The following is a 21,655-nucleotide window of genomic DNA, read 5'->3' as shown; positions in this document are numbered from 1 at the left end:
AGTATCTGTTGTAGTATCTGTTGTAGTTGTCCAGTGTTTGCCAGGTAGGGTTAGTATCTGTTGTAGTATCTGTTGTAGTATCTGTTGTAGTTGTCCAGTGTTTGCCAGGTAGGGTTAGTAGCTGTTGTAGTTGTCCAGGGTTTGCCAGGTAGGGTTAGTACCTGTTGTAGTATCTGTTGTAGTATCTGTTGTAGTTGTCCAGTGTTTGCCAGGTAGGGTTAGTAGCTGTTGTAGTTGTCCAGTGTTTGCCAGGTAGGGTTAGTAGCTGTTGTAGTATCTGTTGTAGTTGTCCAGTGTTTGCCAGGTAGGGTTAGTATCTGTTGTAGTATCTGTTGTAGTATCTGTTGTAGTATCTGTTGTAGTTGTCCAGTGTTTGCCAGGTAGGGTTAGTAGCTGTTGTAGTTGTCCAGTGTTTGCCAGGTAGGGTTAGTAGCTGTTGTAGTATCTGTTGTAGTTGTCCAGTGTTTGCCAGGTAGGGTTAGTAGCTGTTGTAGTATCTGTTGTAGTTGTCCAGTGTTTGCCAGGTAGGGTTAGTATCTGTTGTAGTATCTGTTGTAGTATCTGTTGTAGTTGTCCAGTGTTTGCCAGGTAGGGTTAGTAGCTGTTGTAGTATCTGTTGTAGTTGTCCAGTGTTTGCCAGGTAGGGTTAGTATGTTGCGTAGCTCCTTGACGGCCTCAGCAGGAATTGACGTTGATTGATGTTGTTGTAAGGTGAATAATGCAGATAGATGGATAGAGAACAGTGTTTGACGCGGAATGCTTTGCGAAGAATCATAGAATTAATATAGTGTCTGAGTGTCTGATGTGTAAAAAACAAAACTCTGTGACTAAATATATAACTGAGAAAGAGTCTTTGTGTGTGTGTGTGTGTGTGTGTGTGTGTGTGTGTGTGTGTGTGTGTGTGTGTGTGTGTGTGTGTGTGTGTGTGTGTGTGTGTGTGTGTGTGTGTGTGTGTGTGTGTGTGTGTGTGTGTGTGTGTGTGTGTGTGTGTGTGTGTGTGTGTGTGTGTGTGTGTGTGTGTGTGTGTATCTGGCACCAGTGTGTGAAATCAGTGGGAGTAGTAATGCTCCTTAATTATAACTTTGGCACGGTACAACCCATAAGTGTGTCCCCTCCATCACCTCTGGCAATGTGCAGCATATAAATGGGTCTCCTCTATCAACGCTCTGGTTCATAGTCCCACATAAATGGGTCTCCTCTATCAACACTCTGGTTCATAGTCCCACATAAATGGGTCTCCTCTATCAACGCTCTGGTCCATAGTCCCACATAAATGGGTCTCCTCTATCAACGCTCTGGTCCATAGTCCCACATAAATGGGTCTCCTCTATCAATGCTCTGGTTCATAGTCCCACATAAATGGGTCTCCTCTATCAATGCTCTGGTTCATAGTCCCACATAAATGGGTTCCCTCCATCACTGATTTGAATAACAAACAAGAGCTGCCTTGTCTCTCAATAGCAGACAATGGCAAGTGACATATCCCAATGACATGCCACTAATTTGGCCAGGTGCAGCTGCTAAATGGGTCCTCTGATTTGCAATGGCGGACTGGCGCAGCACTAAAATGGGTCCCTTTTAGTGGGACTCTTCTACAAGTCCGAAAATAGGACTTTGTGTGTGACAGAACCCTGGATAAACCAAGGCGATGTTGTTAATGAGACCTGCTGGGCTAATGTTCACACAACAAGGAAGAAGCATCAAACATTGAAAAGGTCTCACCTTTGGTTGCCAGCAGTTTCTTCATCTCATAGTCGTAATCCTGCGATAAAGGGTAAAGGGGATGAAGCTGGTAAAGAAGGGAGGAAATGCAGTTAGGTTGTTCTGTGACTGATGTGTTCTGGAAGGGAACCTGATTTACTGAGAGAACAGAAGGTGACTCAACCTGGTACTTCCTGTTGTTACCGTGGAGATAAACGTTATCCCCATGGTAACCTTTGGGGCACCAAGTGGACAAATAATGGCAAAATCAACATCTACTGTAGCACAAACACACAAAACTCAAATCTTTCAAATTTGATTGCGTGAGGCTCAAAGAAAGCAAAGGGGTCAAATTAATTGGTGACACAGTTTACAGAGTCACATATAACATGCTCCTCTATATTGCTCTGGGGTTGTTTCATTTCTGGCTGGGGGGAGGAGTTGGAACTCACCTCAACCATGACCAACGTGCAACAAAACCATCATTCCTTGATGCATCACAAAGAGTATCCTGAGTCTGAGTCATGTCCCTCCTCAGGCTGTTCCGTCTCTCATGCCTCCCTACTTCCATCTCTCTCAGGCTGTTCTGTCTAGTATCACTCCTCTCTCCATCGCTCTCAAGCTGTTACATCTCTCACATCATCCTCCCTCCATCTGTCTCAGGCTCTTCCGTCTTTCACTCCTCCCTCCTTCCGTCTTTCTCAGGCTGTTCCATCTAGTATCACTCTTCCCTCCCTCCCTCCATCTCTCTCAGGCTGTTCCGTTTCTCACTCCTTCCTCCCTCCATCTTTCCATCCAGCAGTCTGCGACAGTACAGCAGTAGTGAGACTAAGGTCAGGTCTGAGCCACATAGCGTGAAGGCTGTTTGTAGGACTCACTTAGCTAAGTAGCTCACCCAAATAATCCAAAGGGCTGTTGAGACCTGATACTGGAGGGAGGGAATGAATAAATTCCATCCCTTTCTGACATGACTATTTATCATGAGAGTATTAAACAGCAGCAAACAACACTGCATCTCCAAATGCTCCTGTTATTTTCCAGAGGCAATAGAACATACACGGCGGGACAAAAGGCTAAAGTGCACATTTATTTTAATTTCCCCCCCCCCTCTGAAAGAGCAGGGGCTAACTTATCTAAGATCAAATCCAGACTGTATCAGAACTGGCCATGATTGGGAGTCCCATAGGGCGGAGCGCACAATTGGCCCAGCGTCGTTCGGGTTTGGCTGGTGTAGGCCGTCATTGTAAACAATAATTTGTTCCTAACTGACAAAAAATACAAATCCATATAGAATCTTTGGGGCTATCCAACCAAAATCCCAACCTCAACCAGTGTGCCTAAGGTCAACCTCCTCTTACCCTCCCTAGTGTGAATGTGTTTACCTCATGACCTGGCCTGTTGAGTGGCGTCTCCCCTTCAGGACCCTGGAGGCTGCTCCTCTGACTCATCATCCTGACCTGACTCAGTGACATCACTCAGCTCTGATGTCATCAGACCAGGGCTCTCGACCGACAGGCCGGACAGATCCTCGTTCTCTGGGATCTGGGTAAACCGAGGTGATCTCATTGATCAATCTTGATACTGTACTGATCCAATAGCACCACCATCAGGACAACTGCAGAATCAAATCCCCTGCAATGAAAGCCCTTACAACAGTATCAATCCATCAGTGGAGGCTGCTGAGGGGAGGATGGCTCATAATAATGGCTGGAACAGAGCGAATGGAATGGCATCAAACACATGGAAAACATGTTTGATGTATTTGATACCATTCCCCCTATTCCGCTCCAACCATCACCACGAACCCATCCTCTCCAATTAAGGTGCCACCAACCTCCTGTGCAATCCATCATATCTCCCACTGTCAAACTCTCACAGTACTGCACTTATCTTGGTAGTCAAGAGGCCTACAGATATTGATTCAGTTTTCTGATGGCGATCTCTCCACACCTTCTCCAGCTGCCTGCTCTCTGTCCCCTTCAGTCCCATCCTCATTCCCTCAGAGGGCAGAGTCAGGACTGGTGGCGGCGACGGGCGGGGATTAGTTTGGGAAAGAGCGCCAATCAAAGACTCAGGGGCGGGCACTGAGCCTGAGGAAAGGAAGACCAGATTAGGACAGGACAGGATAGGACAGGATAGGACAGGATAGGACAGGACAGGATAGGACAGGACAGGATAGGACAGTGGCCTTTTCTCAATCAGATTTGCTCAACTCTGTCCTCTCTCCTCCATCCTCTCTCGCCTCCTTTTGAAAAAGGCCAAAAGTAATTTACATTTAAGTCATTTAGCTGACGCTCTTATCCAGAGCGACTTACAAATTGGAAAGTTCATACATTTTCATCCTGGTCCCCCCGTGGGGAATGAACCCACAACCCTGGCGTTGCAAGCGCCATGCTCTACCAACTGAGCCACACGGGACCGTAATCAAGGAGAGGTGGCGACGTGAGTGAACGTGGACGAAAATGTGCTTGTATGAAATGAGAAGCTCCTTCTCCACTCGTCTGTCATCAGGCAAATTGCGTTTACAGAGGTGGATCCCAAAATAAATGTGTAAAGTGATAAAACTATAGAGAAAAGGATAAGTAGCATATCGTTTTTAAATGTTTGCATGTTTTTCTACTCCGACAATACAACAGCTGATTCAAAGGGGGTGTGGCAAATCTCAAAACTCTTCGGCGGTAGGACACGTGCTTCCTCTGCAAAAAGAGGCTATTGAGGAAGGGATGACAGTCTTCTGTTTGCCTACTAGCGAATTGACACACTCCTCGACTACTCGACCTCATATCGGTTTCCGGGTCACAGAGAAGAGAGGATGGAGGAGAGAGGACGGTGGAGAGAGGATGGTGGAGAGAGGACGGTGGAGAGAGGACAGAGGAGAGAGGATGATGGAGAGAGGACGGTGGAGAGAGGACAGAGGAGAGAGGATGGTGGAGAGAGGACGGTGGAGAGAGGACAGATGAGAGAGGATGGTGGAGAGAGGATGGTGGAGAGATGGCGGAGGAAAGAAGACAGAGGAAAGAGGGTGTACGCCTAGTACAGTTTGAAGATGTTCCTCTCCAGACCCCACCACTGACTGGGAAATGTATTCCAGCGCAAAACACCATGTCATACAAACCAGGAAATGTAGTCCAACACACAACACCATGTCATACAAACCAGGAAATGTAGTCCAACACAGTACTTTATCAGACACTACAGTACTGCAACTTTAGCAATAACATAACTATAAGGCTTGCTATAGTACTATTGTACCTTGGTGTCTGTTTGACTTTGGGTTTGACGCTGACAAAGACCCCCAGACTCTGTAATGTCTGAGCCAGTTTATGTGGGTCCGCCTCCCCGTCCTCATGCATGTCAAACATCAGACACACAGGCAGACAGTCCTGTGTAATGACAAAACAAAACAGGTCACTCTTACTCCTCTCTTAGCAAGCTCTCCACAATAAACAGGCTTGCCTTTTTACCTCAAATCTGAATCAATCAAAGAATCAACCAATTCATCTGAATAAATCAAAGAATCAGCCAATTCATCTGAATCAATCAAAGAATCATCCAATTAATCTAATCTATCAATGAATCATTACAAAGAGCAAAGTGAACTGTGACCCTCCTCACCCTGTGTTGCTGCCTGGCCAGACATACTCTGTCTGGGATCCCCTGGATGAGCAGTGAGGGGGGGTTCTGAAGGGCGCTGACCTCTGGCAGGACTAACTGGGTCTGGGTCGGATGCATGACTACACTCTATACTCCTCTGTCTGCACTCTATACTCCTCTGTAAACTGGTCATCTCTGTATACCCGTCGCAAGACCTACTGGTTGATGCTTATTTATAAAACCCTCTTAGGCCTCACTCGCCCCTATCTGAGATATCTACTGCAGCACTCATCCTGCACATACAACACCTGTTCTGCCAGTCACAATCTGGTAAAGGTCCCCAGAGCACACACATCCCTGGTTCGCTTGTCTTTTTAGTTTGCTGCAGCTAGCGACTGGAACGAGGTTCATTCAAAGACTCAATCATGGACACTCTTACTGACAGTTGTGGCTGCTTTGCGTAATGTATTGTTGTCTCTACCTTCTTGCCCTTTGTGCTGTTGTCTGTGCCCAATAATGTTTGTACCATGTTTTGTTCTGCTACCATGTTGTGCTGCTGCCATGTTGTGTTGCTACCATGTTGTTGTCATGTTGTGTTGCTACCATGCTGTGCTGCAATGTGTTGCTGCCATGCTATGTTGTTTTTTTGTGTTGTCTTGTCGTGATGTGTGTTTTGTCCTATATATATATTTATTTATTTTAAATCCCAGCCCCCGTCCCCGCAGGAGGCCTTTTGCCTTTTGGTAGGCCATCATTATAAATAAGAATTTGTTCTTAACTGACTTCCCTAGTTAAATAAAGGTTAAATAAAATAAAATTAATTAATTTAAGTGGTCTCCGTTATGTCCCAGCAGAAAGAGATGATGAAGGGAGGTCACGTCCTGCTGGGTGGTGACCACCCTCATGACTCCGCCATGACCCCAGCCCCGACCTCTGACCCCAGAATCAGCTGCATCAGAACACACACCACCTTCTGTCAGGGAGAGAAAGGGCAGAGTTAGAAGTAGATGTGTGCAGAGTTAATAATTCATAATATTAAATTATTATTCCCTTTTTTAGTCAAGGTTTCTCTTTATTAATGTAAGGAAGTGCATCTAAAAGTCACAGAGAAAACAGTGAGACAGAGAAAGGGGAAAGTGTGGTGTGTGCGTGCGTGCGTGCGTATGTGTTCATGTGCGTGTGTGTGTGTGTATGGCTCTCTGTAGTGCCTTCGGAAAGTATTCAGACCACTTTACTTTTCCACATTTTTTTACGCTACAGCCTTATTCTAAAATGAATTAAGTTGTTTTCCCCCCCATCAATCTACACACAATACCCCATAATGACAAAGCAAAAACAGGTTTTGAGAAATGGAAATATCACATTTATGTAAGTATTCAGACCCTTTACTCAGTACTTTGTTGAAGCACCTTTGGCAGAGATTACAGCCTCGAGTCTTCTTGGGTATGACTCAAGAAGCTTGGCACACCTGTATTTGGAGAGTTTCTCACATTCTTCTCTGCAGATCCTCTCAACCTCTGTCAGGTTGGATGGGGAGCGTCCCTGCACAGCTATTTTCAGGTCTCTCCAGAAATGTTCGATCAGGTTCAAGTCCAGGCTCTGGCTGGGCCACTCAAGGAAATTCAGAGACTTGTCCCGAAGCCACTCCTGCATTGTCTTGGCTGTGTGCTTCAAATCAAATCAAATTCTATTTATCACATACACCTGTTTAGCAGATGTTATTGCGGGTGCAGCGAAATGCTTGTATAAATATTATTTTAAAGATAATTATCTAGGAGGTAATACGGTCCGCATTTGATTGTGAGGTATTCTAGGTCGGGTGAACAAAAGGACTTGAGTTCCTGTATGTCATCACAATCACACCATGAGCAGCTAATCATGAAACATACACTCCCGCCCTTCTTCTTCCAGGAGAGATTTTTATTCCTGCCTGCGCGATGAACTGAGAACCCGGACTAAGACAGTTGTCCTGTTGGAAGGTGAACCTTCGGACACTGGACAGGCCCAGTGATGGACACCTGGACAGGGGAGGTAGAGACAGACGAGGGAGAAACTAAATAAAGTTGCTGAAGGACAATAACTAACGGACAGTACCTGAAGAGTAGCCAGCTAACTTTGATAAACAACCAGAAATAACTATTGATTTTCTGGTTTATTATGAAAGCTAAATTTAGATATGTGCTTTTGGTTGTTGAGACAATTAGACCAAGGTTATCTTTCAAAAAATGTTAAAGCTATCTCAGAATATTTACTCAAGTTAGCTGGTTAACTCATTGATCCTGCTTTGTAGTATCATCCTCTGGTTGCTAAGGGACAATACACAGCTACTAACAGGCTGTACCCAGTTACTGAGAGACAGTTCCTAAGGAACAGTTGCAGGTTGCTCTTCTCTCCGGTAGCATTGTGTCTGTTGGAGTCAGGGAAGTGGATGTGGCATGATGTCGTTTCCATCACCTTCTCGATGTTCCCGCTCCCTTTCCCGATCACATGGGAGTTCTCTGTGTGAGCCACGTCCATCTTCAGGGTCACCTTGTTGACCTGACTCAGGAGAAGATGTGGGTTTTACTAACCGTATATAGTTTGGTTTATTTGGCTACATTACATGTTAGATATAGGATTATATCTCAGTTTAGGACATTTACTTTGTCTCCAGAAGTTCTAAAATCTTATGTTTGGCCACTAGAACATTGCCACGCTTGCCTTCCACTTTCACATGGGGGTCTGAGGTATACAGTACAAGACAGAAATTTATCTAAAATATATGTAGCAGTTGGCAGACTCTGGTAAATCTTTAATTTTGTATAAAATATCAAGTTGTATAGGAGATTGAGACAGATTGAGACAGGTTGAGACAGGTTGAGACAGACTGAAACAGGTTGAGACAGACTGAGACAGGTTGAGACAGGTTGAGACAGACTGAGACAGGTTGAGACAGACTGAGAAAGGTTGAGACAGGTTGAGACAGACTGAGACAGGTTGAGACAGACTGAGACAGGTTGAGACAGACTGAGACAGGTTGAGACAGACTGAGACAGACTGAGACAGGTTGAGACAGACTGAGACAGGTTGAGACAGACTGAGACGGGTTGAGACAGGTTGAGACAGGTTGAGACAGACTGAGACAGGTTGAGACAGACTGAGACAGGTTGAGACAGACTGAGACAGGTTGAGACAGGTTGAGACAGGTTGAGACAGGTTCGAGACAGGTTGAGACAGGTTGAGACAGGTTGAGACAGACTGAGACAGGTTGAGACAGGTTGAGACAGGTTGAGACAGACTGAGACAGGTTGAGACAGACTGAGACAGACTGAGCCAGACTGAGACAGGTTGAGACAGGTTGAGACAGACTGAGACAGGTTGAGACAGACTGAGACAGACTGAGACAGGTTGAGACAGGTTGAGACAGATTGAGACAGGTTGAGACAGATTGAGACAGGTTGAGACAGGTTGAGACAGACTGAGACAGACTGAGACAGGTTGAGACAGACTGAGACAGGTTGAGACAGACTGAGACAGGTTGAGACAGACTGAGACAGGTTGAGACAGACTGAGACAGACTGAGACAGGTTGAGACAGGTTGAGACAGGTTGAGACAGGCTGAGACAGGTTGAGACAGACTGAGAAAGGTTGAGACAGGTTGAGACAGACTGAGACAGGTTGAGACAGACTGAGACAGACTGAGACAGGTTGAGACAGGTTGAGACAGACTGAGACAGGTTGAGACAGGTTGAGACAGACTGAGACAGGTTGAGACAGGTTGAGACAGGTTGAGACAGACTGAGACAGGTTGAGACAGACTGAGACAGGTTGAGACAGACTGAGACAGGTTGAGACAGGTTGAGACAGATTGAGAAAGACTGAGACAGGTTGAGACAGGTTGAGACAGGTTGAGACAGACTGAGACAGGTTGAGACAGACTGAGACAGACTGAGACAGACTGAGACAGGTTGAGACAGACTGAGACAGACTGAGACAGGTTGAGACAGGTTGAGACAGGTTGAGACAGATTGAGACAGGTTGAGACATATTGAGACTTGTTGAGACAGGTTGAGACAGGTTGAGACAGACTGAGACAGACTGAGACAGACTGAGACAGGTTGAGACAGACTGAGACAGGTTGAGACAGGTTGAGACAGACTGAGACAGGTTGAGACAGACTGAGACAGGAGACAGGTTGAGACAGGTTGAGACAGACTTAGACAGGTTGAGACAGGTTAAGACAGGTTGAGACAGACTGAGACAGGTTGAGACAGACTGAGACAGACTGAGACAGACTGAGACAGGGTGTCGGAGTATGGAGGTGTCAGTTGGTCTGAAATCACCTTTCTTTGACTTGGCTCCTATTTTCAGCTTGAATGGCCATTTCACCTGGCTGTTAGTTTCCCTCATCACCTGCGAGACAAAACATGAGAGGAACACGTGTCGATGTGTGTGTGTGACAGAGAAACTAATGGAGTGTGAATGACAGGTCTTTTACCACGAGAATAACACCAGTTTATACATCCCAGACACGCAGACACAACACACACCAAAACACATTGTCCTATTCAGAGAAGACAATACTTAATTTCCATCTCAAAGACGTTCACCCTCACAACCATAGCAACAACAAATCTCTGAGTAGCAATGTCAACAAGGTCAAGGTCCTCTGGGAAATATGTAGACTTTTAAATGCAGGTATTTTCACGTCAATGAGCCATATTTGAATGGGAAGATTAGATGGATGTTCAATATTTCTGCATTGTATGAATATCAGCCTTTATATTTTGATTTCAACCGTCCATTATATCTGTCTCAGTGTCATTGTGATCTTCTCTCTTCGTATACTTACTCTCTCAAAGAACTCTTCACCGGTAAGTTCCTCTCCATGTTTGGGAGCTGACAAATATTGAAAAGAGAGGAAAGAGAGAGACACTTATTGATGGAAAACTGAGGCCTAAATAAATACAAACATATAAACATCCAAACAACAACAAATAATCCAGACACAGGGTTCAGGGATACTGGTTAATGCTTTGTTTGTGTCTATGAGACACTTTCCTAAAAGGAGAGAAGTACTGTATGAGAGTTCTGTGAAGGGTCAACATTTAACAGGGAAAGAGGAAAATTGCAGAGAAGGGGGGACGAGGGGTAGAACGTAAACATTTTAAAAGGGCATCCCTCCACAATGACATTTACACCGTGGGGGCTCAAAACACCACCATGGGTTACTCTCCCCGAAGCTGAAGAATGGGCAAGAGAGCAGCATGGAGTGGAGAGAGAGGGGGTTCCAAAAGCCAGCCCCAGAGACAGTTAATTTACATCATTTAGCAGACGCTCTTATCCAGAGCGACTTACAGTAGAGTGCATACATTTTATTACATACTGAAACAAGGATATCCCTACCGGCCAAGAGCAGACGCTCTTATCCAGAGCAACTTACAGTAGAGTGCATACATTTTTAACATACTGAGACAAGGATATCCCTACCGGCCAAACCCTCCCTACCGGCCAAACCCTCCCTAATCCGGACGACGCTATGCCAATTGTGCGTCGCCCCACGGATCTCCCGGTTGCGGCCGGCTGCGACAGAGCCTGGGCGCGAACCCAGCCCAGGCGTGAACCCAGAGACTCTGGTGGCGCAGCTAGCACTGCGATGCAGTGCCCTAGACCACTGCGCCACCCGGGAGATGTTAATCACATCAAAGCTATTTCACTCCACCCCACCAGAAATGAAATAACAACCACTGACACGCTTTAAAACCTGATGTAAAAACAACTAGGATGCCCATCCCTTTATAGTGGTTATTCAAACCCCAACATCCCAGATGTCAGCACCAATACACTGCTCGCTAGCATGCTAACACTCAGGGGGAAAGAGACTACACTGCTCGCTAGCATGCTAACACTCAGGGGGAAAGAGAACACACTGCTCGCTAGCATGCTAACACTCAGGGGGAAAGAGACTACACTGCTCGCTAGCATGCTAACACTCAGGGGGAAAGAGAACACACTGCTCGCTAGCATGCTAACACTCAGGGGGAAAGAGAATACACTGCTCGCTAGCATGCTAACACTCAGGGGGAAAGAGAATACACTGCTCGCTAGCATGCTAACACTCAGGGGGAAAGAGAATACACTGCTCGCTAGCATGCTTATGTAACAGTATAGCTTCCGTCCTTCTCCTCGCCCCTACCTGGGCTCGAATCAGGGACCCTCTGCACACATCGACAACAGCCACCCTCGAAGCATCGTTACCCATCGCTCCACAAAAGCCACGGCCCTTGCAGAGCAAGGGGAACAACTACTTCAAGGTCTCAGAGCGAGTGACGTCGCCGATTGAAACGCTATTAGCGTGCACCCCGCTAACTAACTAGCCATTTCACATCGGTTACACTTACTACACTGTTTATCAAGAACTGTGTGACTGGCACAGTACACAATTAGAGTTGTGAGGCTTATTCCCACTATGCAAACACACGCTCTCTCAGTCCCTCTCTCTCCCTCACACACACACACGTACGCACACACGCACACACGCACACACACACACACTAAAACAAACCATACACACTATAAACAGATACTCCACATTGAGGCACAGTGGAGGTAGTTTATCACAGACCTGCTCTGCACTGATAAACAACACAGTGGAGGCAGTTTATCACAGACCTGCTCTGCACTGATAAACAACACAGTGGAGGTAGTTATCACAGACCTGCTCTGCACTGATAAACAACACAGTGGAGGTAGTTATCACAGACCTGCTCTGCACTGATAAACAACACAGTGGAGGCAGTTATCACAGACCTGCTCTGCACTGATAAACAACACAGTGGAGGTAGTTATCACAGACCTGCTCTGCACTGATAAACAACACAGTGGAGGCAGTTATCACAGACCTGCTCTGCACTGATAAACAACACAGTGGAGGCAGTTATCACAGACCTGCTCTGCACTGATAAACAACACAGTGGAGGCAGTTATCACAGACCTGCTCTGCACTGATAAACACAGTGGAGGCAGTTATCACAGACCTGCTCTGCACTGATAAACACAGTGGAGGTAGTTATCACAGACCTGCTCTGCACTGATAAACAACACAGTGGAGGCAGTTATCACAGACCTGCTCTGCACTGATAAACACAGACTGACAAGACGGGAATAATGATACTACCAAGCAAGCTTATCTCATAAATCATCAAGGCAGGAACTTTAATCTAACAATAATGACAGCATCTGCTTGATGACCTGACAGTTGACCAGTTGTGGAAAAAGTACCTCGTTTTCATACTTGAGTAAAAGTATAGATACCTCAATAGAAAATGACTCAAGTAAAAGGGAAAGTCACCCAGTAAAATACTACTTGAGTAAAATTCTAAAAGTATTTGGTTTTAAATATACTTGTGTATCAAAAGTCAATGTAATTGCTAAAATATACTTACAAATCATTTCAAAATCCTTAAAATAAGCAAACCAGATGGCGCCATATTATAGTTTATTTTACAGTTTTTTCCAACTGCTTACACACGTTTTCAAAACTGTCTCCTTTTTTCAAAACTCTACACACAATTCCCAAAACTGCACACACAAAACGCAAAATGCCTCACATCTCCTTCAAAATGTAACACTGCATTCAAAATGCCATAAACACATGTCAGAATGAAGCATTTGCATCAAATGGCAAACCCTGCTTTCATAATAGTACATTTTTGGATATACCATGTAAACACTGTTGTTCTAAATCTAAAGCTCTTTGGTCTTTCATAGGCTTATATCTACATTTCAATACAATGTTCTACAGTGAAAGTCATCTGCTGAGAGGTGTAACAAGTACACTGTAAACACCAATGCAATGTATAAATAGAAAATATTTATTAGGCCAAACATTACTGTTGTATACAGTAGCATACAACAAAACCATAAACATATGTTAACCAAAAGTATATTCTTTAGTAAAGAAAAGTAAAAAACACAATTGTGTGTGTGTGTCCGGGGGGGCAGTCCAGGAATTGGTAGGGGGGGGGGGCAGTCACCAGTGCTAAGCTACGCTTCATCTCTTCTCCGGCCTGGGTCTGGCCACAATACTTCGTCCACATCACAAGATAAGTTTTCTCTTGCCAAACATCGAGGGAGGTATCTCCTAGCATGGTGTATCCAACCTTGGACAGAGGCAACCTCTATGTCCCCACATGCGTCCTCCATTGCCTGGAGAAGCGGCATGCGGGCATAGGGTTGGCGATCATACACTGATGAAGCCAACCTCATCCACATAAATAAATTCATGGCAAATTACATGGGCATCCAGCTCCAATACTCTCTGTAACAGACAAAAGGATATACAGATGAGTAAATATGGTATGTCTGAAGTACTGGAAGTAGTGTTGCATACATACCTCTACAAAGTCATGTCGCATATTCTTGACTCTGTCAGAGTTTCTCTCAAATGGAACCTTGTAAAGTTGTTTCATCGTCACTCGGTGCCGTTGGAGGATGCGTTGTATGGTCGACAGGCTTACAGCATTGATGTTGTTAAATATGGTGTCATTATTCAAGATATGCTCTCTTATCTCTCGAATCCTAATTGCATTGTTGGCCAAAACCATATTTATAATTGCAGTCTCTTGTACATCTGTAAACAAGCGTCCTCGTCCTCCATGATGTCTTTTCCTTTCCACTCTGTACAGAATTCAAACACAGTACAGAATTCAAACACAGTATGTGTTCAGCAAAGGAACTGTAAACAATGTACAAAAAAATGTAGTACAGCAAGATAACCAACCTCATTCATTCAATGCAGTGCAGTAAACGGATGGCTTAGAGTTACAAATGTTTATGCAATACTATGCAGTCATACGTATCTTACAGTACATTACTGTAATGCTAAAATAGTCATTAGATAGTTGCATACCTGTTCTCATTTCTGAAGGTTCGAATTATGGACGCCATTGTAAATCGACTCAAGTTGGGCTGGACTCTTAGTCCAGCCCCTCTCATGGTCAAACCGTGGTTGATCACATGATCAACAAGTGTTGCTGTAATCTCATCAGAGATGGCTCTCCTTCCTTCTCTTCTTTGCCCTCATCCTCTTCTTCCTCTTCCTCTCCCTCCTACTCCTCTTGCTCTCTGTCCATTGTTGGCATCCATTGTTCAAAACAGGTAATCTGACCTTTGACCTATTTATAGGCCTATACTACAGTAAAGCAGTGATTGGTTAGTGATCAGTTAAGCTATTAGTGTTTGCACATGTGAGGAGTGTGTGTGTGACCTGGTGAATAAGTCAATTATTTTCTTCAGGAATGTAAAAGTAAAAGTTGTCAAAAATATAAATAGTAAAGTAAAGTACAGATACCCCAAAGTATTTTTACTTAAGTACTTTACACCACTGCAGTTGAATAGTGCAGTAATGTGACAGACGGGTACTTAGGGCATCCCAGGATTGCTATTATACAGAACCCTGGACAGCATAATAATTACAGTACTCTGAACTCATTTCAATTAATTTAAACTGATTTCAGAATAGATCACACACTTGAGTCAACTCAGGTAACTGTACAGATATACGGCATACTATCATGGTTCATCATGGTCAACATGTGATCACACTAAAAGTCAAACCATAACAACACCACACCACACTTGTTCAACGCATCACACCTGTTCACCACACCTGTTCACCACACCTGTTCACCACACCACACCTGTTCACCACACCACACCTGTTCACCACATCACACCTGTTCACCACATCACACCTGTTCACCACACCACACCTGTTCACCACATCACACCTGTTCACCACACCTGTTCACCACACCACACCTGTTCACCACACCTGTTCACCACACCACACCTGTTCACCACATCACACCTGTTCACCACACCTGTTCACCACACCACACCTGTTCACCACATCACACCTGTTCACCACACCTGTTCACCACACCACACCTGTTCACCACACCTGTTCACCACACCACACCTGTTCACCACACCTGTTCACCACACCACACCACACCTGTTCACCACATCACACCTGTTCACCACACCTGTTCACCACACCACACCTGTTCACCACACCTGTTCACCACACCTGTTCACCACACCTGTTCACCACACCACACCTGTTCACCACACCTGTTCACCACATCACACCTGTTCACCACACCTGTTCACCACACCACACCTGTTCACCACACCTATTCACCACACCACACCACACCTGTTCACCACACCACACCTGTTCACCACACCTGTTCACCACACCACACCTGTTCACCACACCTGTTCACCACACCACACCTGTTCACCACACCTGTTCACCACACCACACCACACCTGTTCACCACATCACACCTGTTCACCATATCACACCTGTTCACCACACCACACCTGTTCACCACATCACACCTGTTCACCACATCACACCTGTTCACCACACCACACCTGTTCACCGCATCACACCTGTTCACCACACCTGTTCACCACACCACACCTGTTCACCACACCTGTTCACCACACCACACCTGTTCACCACATCACACCTGTTCACCATATCACACCTGTTCACCACACCACACCTGTTCACCACATCACACCTGTTCACCACATCACACCTGTTCACCACACCACACCTGTTCACCACATCACACCTGTTCACCACACCTGTTCACCACACCACACCTGTTCAGCACACCTGTTCACCACACCACACCTGTTCACCACATCACACCTGTTCACCACACCTGTTCACCACACCACACCTGTTCACCACACCTGTTCACCACACCACACCACACCTGTTCACCACATCACACCTGTTCACCACACCTGTTCACCACACCACACCTGTTCACCACACCTGTTCACCACACCACACCTGTTACCACACCTGTTCACCACACCACACCTGTTCACCACACCACACCTGTTCACCACACCTGTTCACCACACCACACCACACCTGTTCACCACATCACACCTGTTCACCACATCACACCTGTTTACCACAGCACACCTGTTCACCACATCACACCTGTTCAGCACACTCACCATACAGCATGGTCTCCTGTTTTTCCCTGTCAATATGGAACCTTTCCTCAACCCACGCCTGAGTTGGAGTCTTATTTCAGGATGGGTCCAGGACCGGGTTTTAGACTACATTCTAGTCTTGGTTCTAGGTCAGGCTGGTATTGTTCTAGCTGACTCAGGATGGGTTCTGGGCCGGGTCTGTGTGGTTCTAGCAGGGTCAGGAGAGAAAAGCTTTCCTCCGTTGTGGTGGGCATAGCAAGACTGAGCCTCCGTCAGTGTGTCCATGGAGACGGAGAGAGAGAAGGGGAGAGAAGGGGGAAAAACACCCCTCTGTCCCCCATAGCCTCCCTTACATTCCATCCTGATCACAGACACATTTCCTACAGAGATGTAGAGAACCCAGAGAGTCCCCTTGTACTGAGGACCACCCAAAACCTGAATGAGAGGAAGAGGACTTGAGATTCCTGAGATGAGGGGAGGCGGTCAGGGGTCTCGGATGGGTGTATAGGGGTGGGATGGATGGGTGTATAGGGGTGGGAGGGGTGGGTAAGGTGGAGGGGTGGGAGGGATGGGTGAGGTGGAAGGATGGGTAGGGTGGAGAAATGGGTAAGGTGTAGGAGTGGGAGGGATGGGTAAGGTGGAAGGATGGGTAGGGTGGAGAAATGGGTAAGGTGGAGGGGTGGGTAAGGTGTAGGAGTGGGAGGGATGGGTAAGGTGGAAGGATGGGTAGGGTGGAGAAATGGGTAAGGTGTAGGAGTGGGAGGGATGGGTAAGGTGGAGGGGTGGGTAAGGTGTAGGAGTGGGAGGGATGGGTAAGGTGGAAGGATGGGTAGGGTGGAGAAATTGGTAAGGTGTAGGAGTGGGAGGGATGGGTAAGGTGGAAGGATGGGTAGGGTGGAGAAATGGGTAAGGTGGAGGGGTGGGTAAGGTGTAGGAGTGGGAGGGATGGGTAAGGTGGAAGGATGGGTAGGGTGGAGAAATGGGTAAGGTGTAGGAGTGGGAGGGATGGGTAAGGTGGAGGGGTGGGTAAGGTGTAGGAGTGGGAGGGATGGGTAAGGTGGAAGGATGGGTAGGGTGGAGAAATGGGTAAGGTGTAGGAGTGGGAGGGATGGGTAAGGTGGAGGGGTGGGTAAGGTGTAGGAGTGGGAGGGATGGGTAATGTGGAGGGGTGGGAGGGATGGGTAAGGTGGAAGGGTGGGAGATTGGGAAAGGTGGAGAAATGGGTAAGGTGGAGGGGTGGGTAAGGTGTAGGAGTGGGAGGGATGGGTAATGTGGAGGGATGGGTAAGGTGGAGGGGTGGGAGGAATGGGTAATGTGGAGGGATGGGTAAGGTGGAGGGGTGGGAGGGATGGGTAATGTGGAGGGATGGGTAAGGTGGAGGGGTGGGAGGGATGGGTAAGGTGGAGGGATGGGTAAGGTGGTAGGGTGGGAGGGATGGGTAAGGTGGAGGGGTGGGAGGGATGGGTACGGTGGAGGGATGGGTAAGGTGGAGGGGTGGGAGGGATGGGTAAGGTGGAGGGATGGGTAAGGTGGAGGGGTGGGAGGGATGGGTAAGGTGGAGGGATGGGTAAGGTGGTAGGGTGGGAGGGATGAGTAAAGTGGAGGGATGGGTAAGGTGGAGGGATGGGTAAGGTGGAAGGGTGGGAGGGATGGGTAAGGTGGAGGGATGGGTAAGGTGGTAGGGTGGGAGGGATGAGTAAAGTGGAGGGATGGGTAAGGTGGAGGGATGGGTAAGGTGGTAGGGTGGGAGGGATGAGTAAGGTGGAGGGGTGGGAGGGTTGTGGAAGGTAGAGGGATGGGTGTATAGGGCAGGGACGGGTTGAGGAAGGTGGAGGGGTAGGGGTAGGAGGGACGGGTGTATAGGGGAGGGACGGGTTGGGGAAGGTGGAGAGGTGGGGAAGGTAGGGGTAGGAGGGATGGCTGTAAAGGGGAGGGACGGTTTGGGGAAGGTGGAGAGGTGGGGAAGGTAGGGGTAGGAGGGATGGCTGTATAGGGGAGGGACGGGTGCGGGAAGGTGGATGGGTGGGGAAGGTGCTCTATACCGCATTGCTGTGCACCTCTCAAATTGTGTAACAGTACGGAGGGCCCCAAAGAGCTCCGCATTGACATGACTGGTTGATGGTAGGTGAGGGCGGGAGGTCCTGTAGAAACACAAACTCACTTCCTTGACAACTTCCTTCACAACAGCTCTGCATTGCTCTGCACTGCTCTGCGAAGCGCAAGAATATGAATGCCCGGACCTCTGCAGAGGCCGTATCACCGAAAATGTTGCACGGCCATGCAGACGTTGGATTGACCATTCAGCGCCTTTAAGAAGTGAGTATACGTAATTCCCACTGACCTGGGTATACCCACCAGTACACCACTGTGGCTATGAATTTTTATGACATGAGGCTTAGCATCTCTCTCCATTGAATACAGGCGATTGACGTCAACAACCCTCATCAAACATTGAAAACAGGATTACAATAATGAGATGTATCCAACAATCCAACGACACCAATTGTTAGGGCGGAGAGACATGCATCTTGTCAGTAAATCCATAATCTTTGGCCTGAAGTCAGCTCAAAACAAAAGTGATGTAATTAAGCACGTGTATTAATTACTAGGATTCTTTGTTTTTCCCATGCAATTACTTTTGATAAAAACGCTTTATCTGCCTTCCCAATGAAACCTAGTTAGAAAATTAAATCATTTATTTTATGGAAAAGAGATTTTGCATGTTTCTGGACAATGCACCATGCTGCCTTGTTGACAAAAACGACAGAGAGGCGCAGATTACTGTTTGATGGTAGAAGGAAGGTCCTCCCTCCCCGCTTTTGCCCGAGGACGTGATGGGTCAATGCCCCATGCCCCGCTGCTCGACATAATCGAATCCCCCCAGTGTTAACCCTGGGACAGCGGCACAGAGAATAGCTCCATCCCCAACACCAGTAACATAGGGCCAAGGGGCCTGCTGTTTCCAAGGGGCCCTAATCACTGCCAGGAAACCCAGTGTTCAGGAATGGACCCTTTGAAATGTGACACACACACACACCTGCAAAACACCATGCATGGATCATGTATGTGTGTGTGTGTGTGTGTGTGTGTGTGTGTGTGTGTGTGTGTGTGTGTGTGTGTGTGTGTGTGTGTGTGTGTGTGTGTGTGTGTGTGTGTGTGTGTGTGTGTGTGTGTGTGTGTGTGTGTGTGTGTGTGTTTCCAGGATGTGCTCCAAGCTGTCTAAGGGGGCAATCCATTAAGCCAATAAAAGAAAAGAACAGCTAGTTCCTCATTAAACCGTACAGAACGAGCCACTCTCTCAATCAGAGTCAGATTCTAGAGAATATAATTTTATAAAAAACAAAAACAGTATGAAAAATCACAATTGAATTTATTAACAATGAATCACAAGTCAAATATAAATACAACAAGGCTGCAGGCTGCCAGGCTTAGACTGCCACAAAAGGTAGAACTACAGTTTCAACAAGGGCCTTCAACACCAAGGGCTAATACAGCAACTCAATGTTGACAAGCATTTGTGTAATATTCAACAGGGATCCATGTAAAACGAGTCAGTTATATTCAGGATATTTACAATGAACACAGACTCAATAGAAGATGTATCAATGGTGACTGGAATGCTAGGTCGGAGGCCGAGCAGTTGCCATACCAGGCGGTGATGCAGCCAGTCAGGATGCTCTCGATGGTGTAGCTGTAGAACTTTTTGAGGATCTGAGGACCCATGCCAAATCTTCTCAGTCTCCTGAGGTTTTGTCGTGGTTTTGTCGTGCTCAATTCACAATTGTCCTGGTGTGCTTGGACCATGTTAGTTTATTGGTGATGTGGACACCAAGGAACTTGAAGCTACTATGGTGTTGAATGTTGAGCTATAGTTAATGAACAGCATTCTTACACAGGTATTCCTCCTGTCCAGATGGGATAGGGCAGTGTGCAGTGCGAAGGCGATTGCATCGTCTGTGGATCTATTGGTTGCGGTACGTAAGTTGAAGTGTGTCTAGGGTGTCAAATAAGGTAAAGGTGATATGATCCTTAACTAGCCTCTTAAAGCACTTAATGATGACAGAAGTGAGTGCTACGTGGCGATAGTCATTTAGTTCAGTTACCTTTTCTTTCTTGGGTACAGGAACAATGGTGGACATCTTCAAGCAGGTGGGGACAGCAGACTGGGATAGGGAGAGATTGAATATGTCCGTAAACACTCCATTCTTCACTGTGGAAGCCACACATGCGGAGATCATCCGTTCACCTACTCTGCGTCTCACAAAGATACGGCGGTTGGAACCAAAAATCAAACATTTGGACTCATCAGACCAAAGGACAGATTTCCACTGGTCTAATGTCCATTTCTCGGGTTTCTTGGTCTCTTCATATTATTGGTATCCTATACTAGTGGTTTCTTTGCAGCAATTCAACTACGAAGGCCTGATTCAAGCTGTCTCCACTGTACAGTAGATGTTGAGATGTGTCTGTTACTTGAACTCTGTGAAGCATTTATTTGGGCTGCAATTTCTGAGGCTGGTAACTCTAATGAACTTATCGTCTGCAACAGAGGTAACTCTGGGTCTTCCTTTCCTGTGACGATTCTCGTGAAAGCCAGTTTCATCATAGCGCTTGATGGTTTTTGCGACTGCACTTGAAGAAACGTTCAACGTTCTTGAAATGTTCTGCATTGACTGACCTTCATGTCTTAAAGTAATGATGGACTGTCGTTTCTCTTGCTTATTTAAGCTGTTCTTGCCATACTATGGACATGGTTTTTACCAAATAGGGCTATCTTCTGTATACCACCCCTACCTTGTCACAACACAACTGATTGGCTCAAATGCATTAAGAAGGATAAGAAATTCCACCAATTAACTTTTAACAAGGCACACCTGTTAATTGAAATGCATTACAGGTGACTACCTCATGAATCTGGTTGAGAGAATGTCAAGTGTGCAAAGCTGTCATCAAGGGAAAGGGTGGCTACTTTGAAGAATCTCAAATATAAAATATATTGATTATATATTTGTTTAACACTTTTTTGGTTACTACATGATTTCATGTGTTATTTCATAGTTGTGATGTCTTCTCTAATATTCTACAATGTAGAAAATACTAAAAATACAGAAAAACCTGAATAAGTAGGTGAGTCCAAACTTTTTACTGGTATTGCATGTTTCAGTAAGATTTGATTTTTATTCATAGCATTCGGCAAAAATGGAGGTTGTGGTGGCAGCTGCAGAGGGGTATTTGGGTGTGCAAGACCTGATGTCAGAAGAGTTAGAGGGTGTGATAAGTGGTGGTGTCCCATCCTTTCAGGCTGTTGGCCTGAAGTGGGACTAAACCGATTTAAATAGTGGAGTATGAT

At 46.2% G+C, this 21,655-nt stretch overlaps 1 pseudogene; it reads right to left on the bottom strand.

Annotated features, from left to right (window-relative positions):
* LOC139581897 (uncharacterized) overlaps positions 1–20,028 on the bottom strand; it is a 25,055-nt pseudogene extending 5,027 nt beyond the window's left edge.
* Positions 20,029–21,655: the final 1,627 nt, after the last annotated feature.

Source organism: Salvelinus alpinus, chromosome 7 (assembly GCF_045679555.1).
Source record: "Salvelinus alpinus chromosome 7, SLU_Salpinus.1, whole genome shotgun sequence".
NCBI lineage: Eukaryota > Metazoa > Chordata > Actinopteri > Salmoniformes > Salmonidae > Salvelinus > Salvelinus alpinus.
Note: the sequence above shows the minus strand (reverse complement) of the source record. Positions and strands in the feature narration are given on the sequence as shown.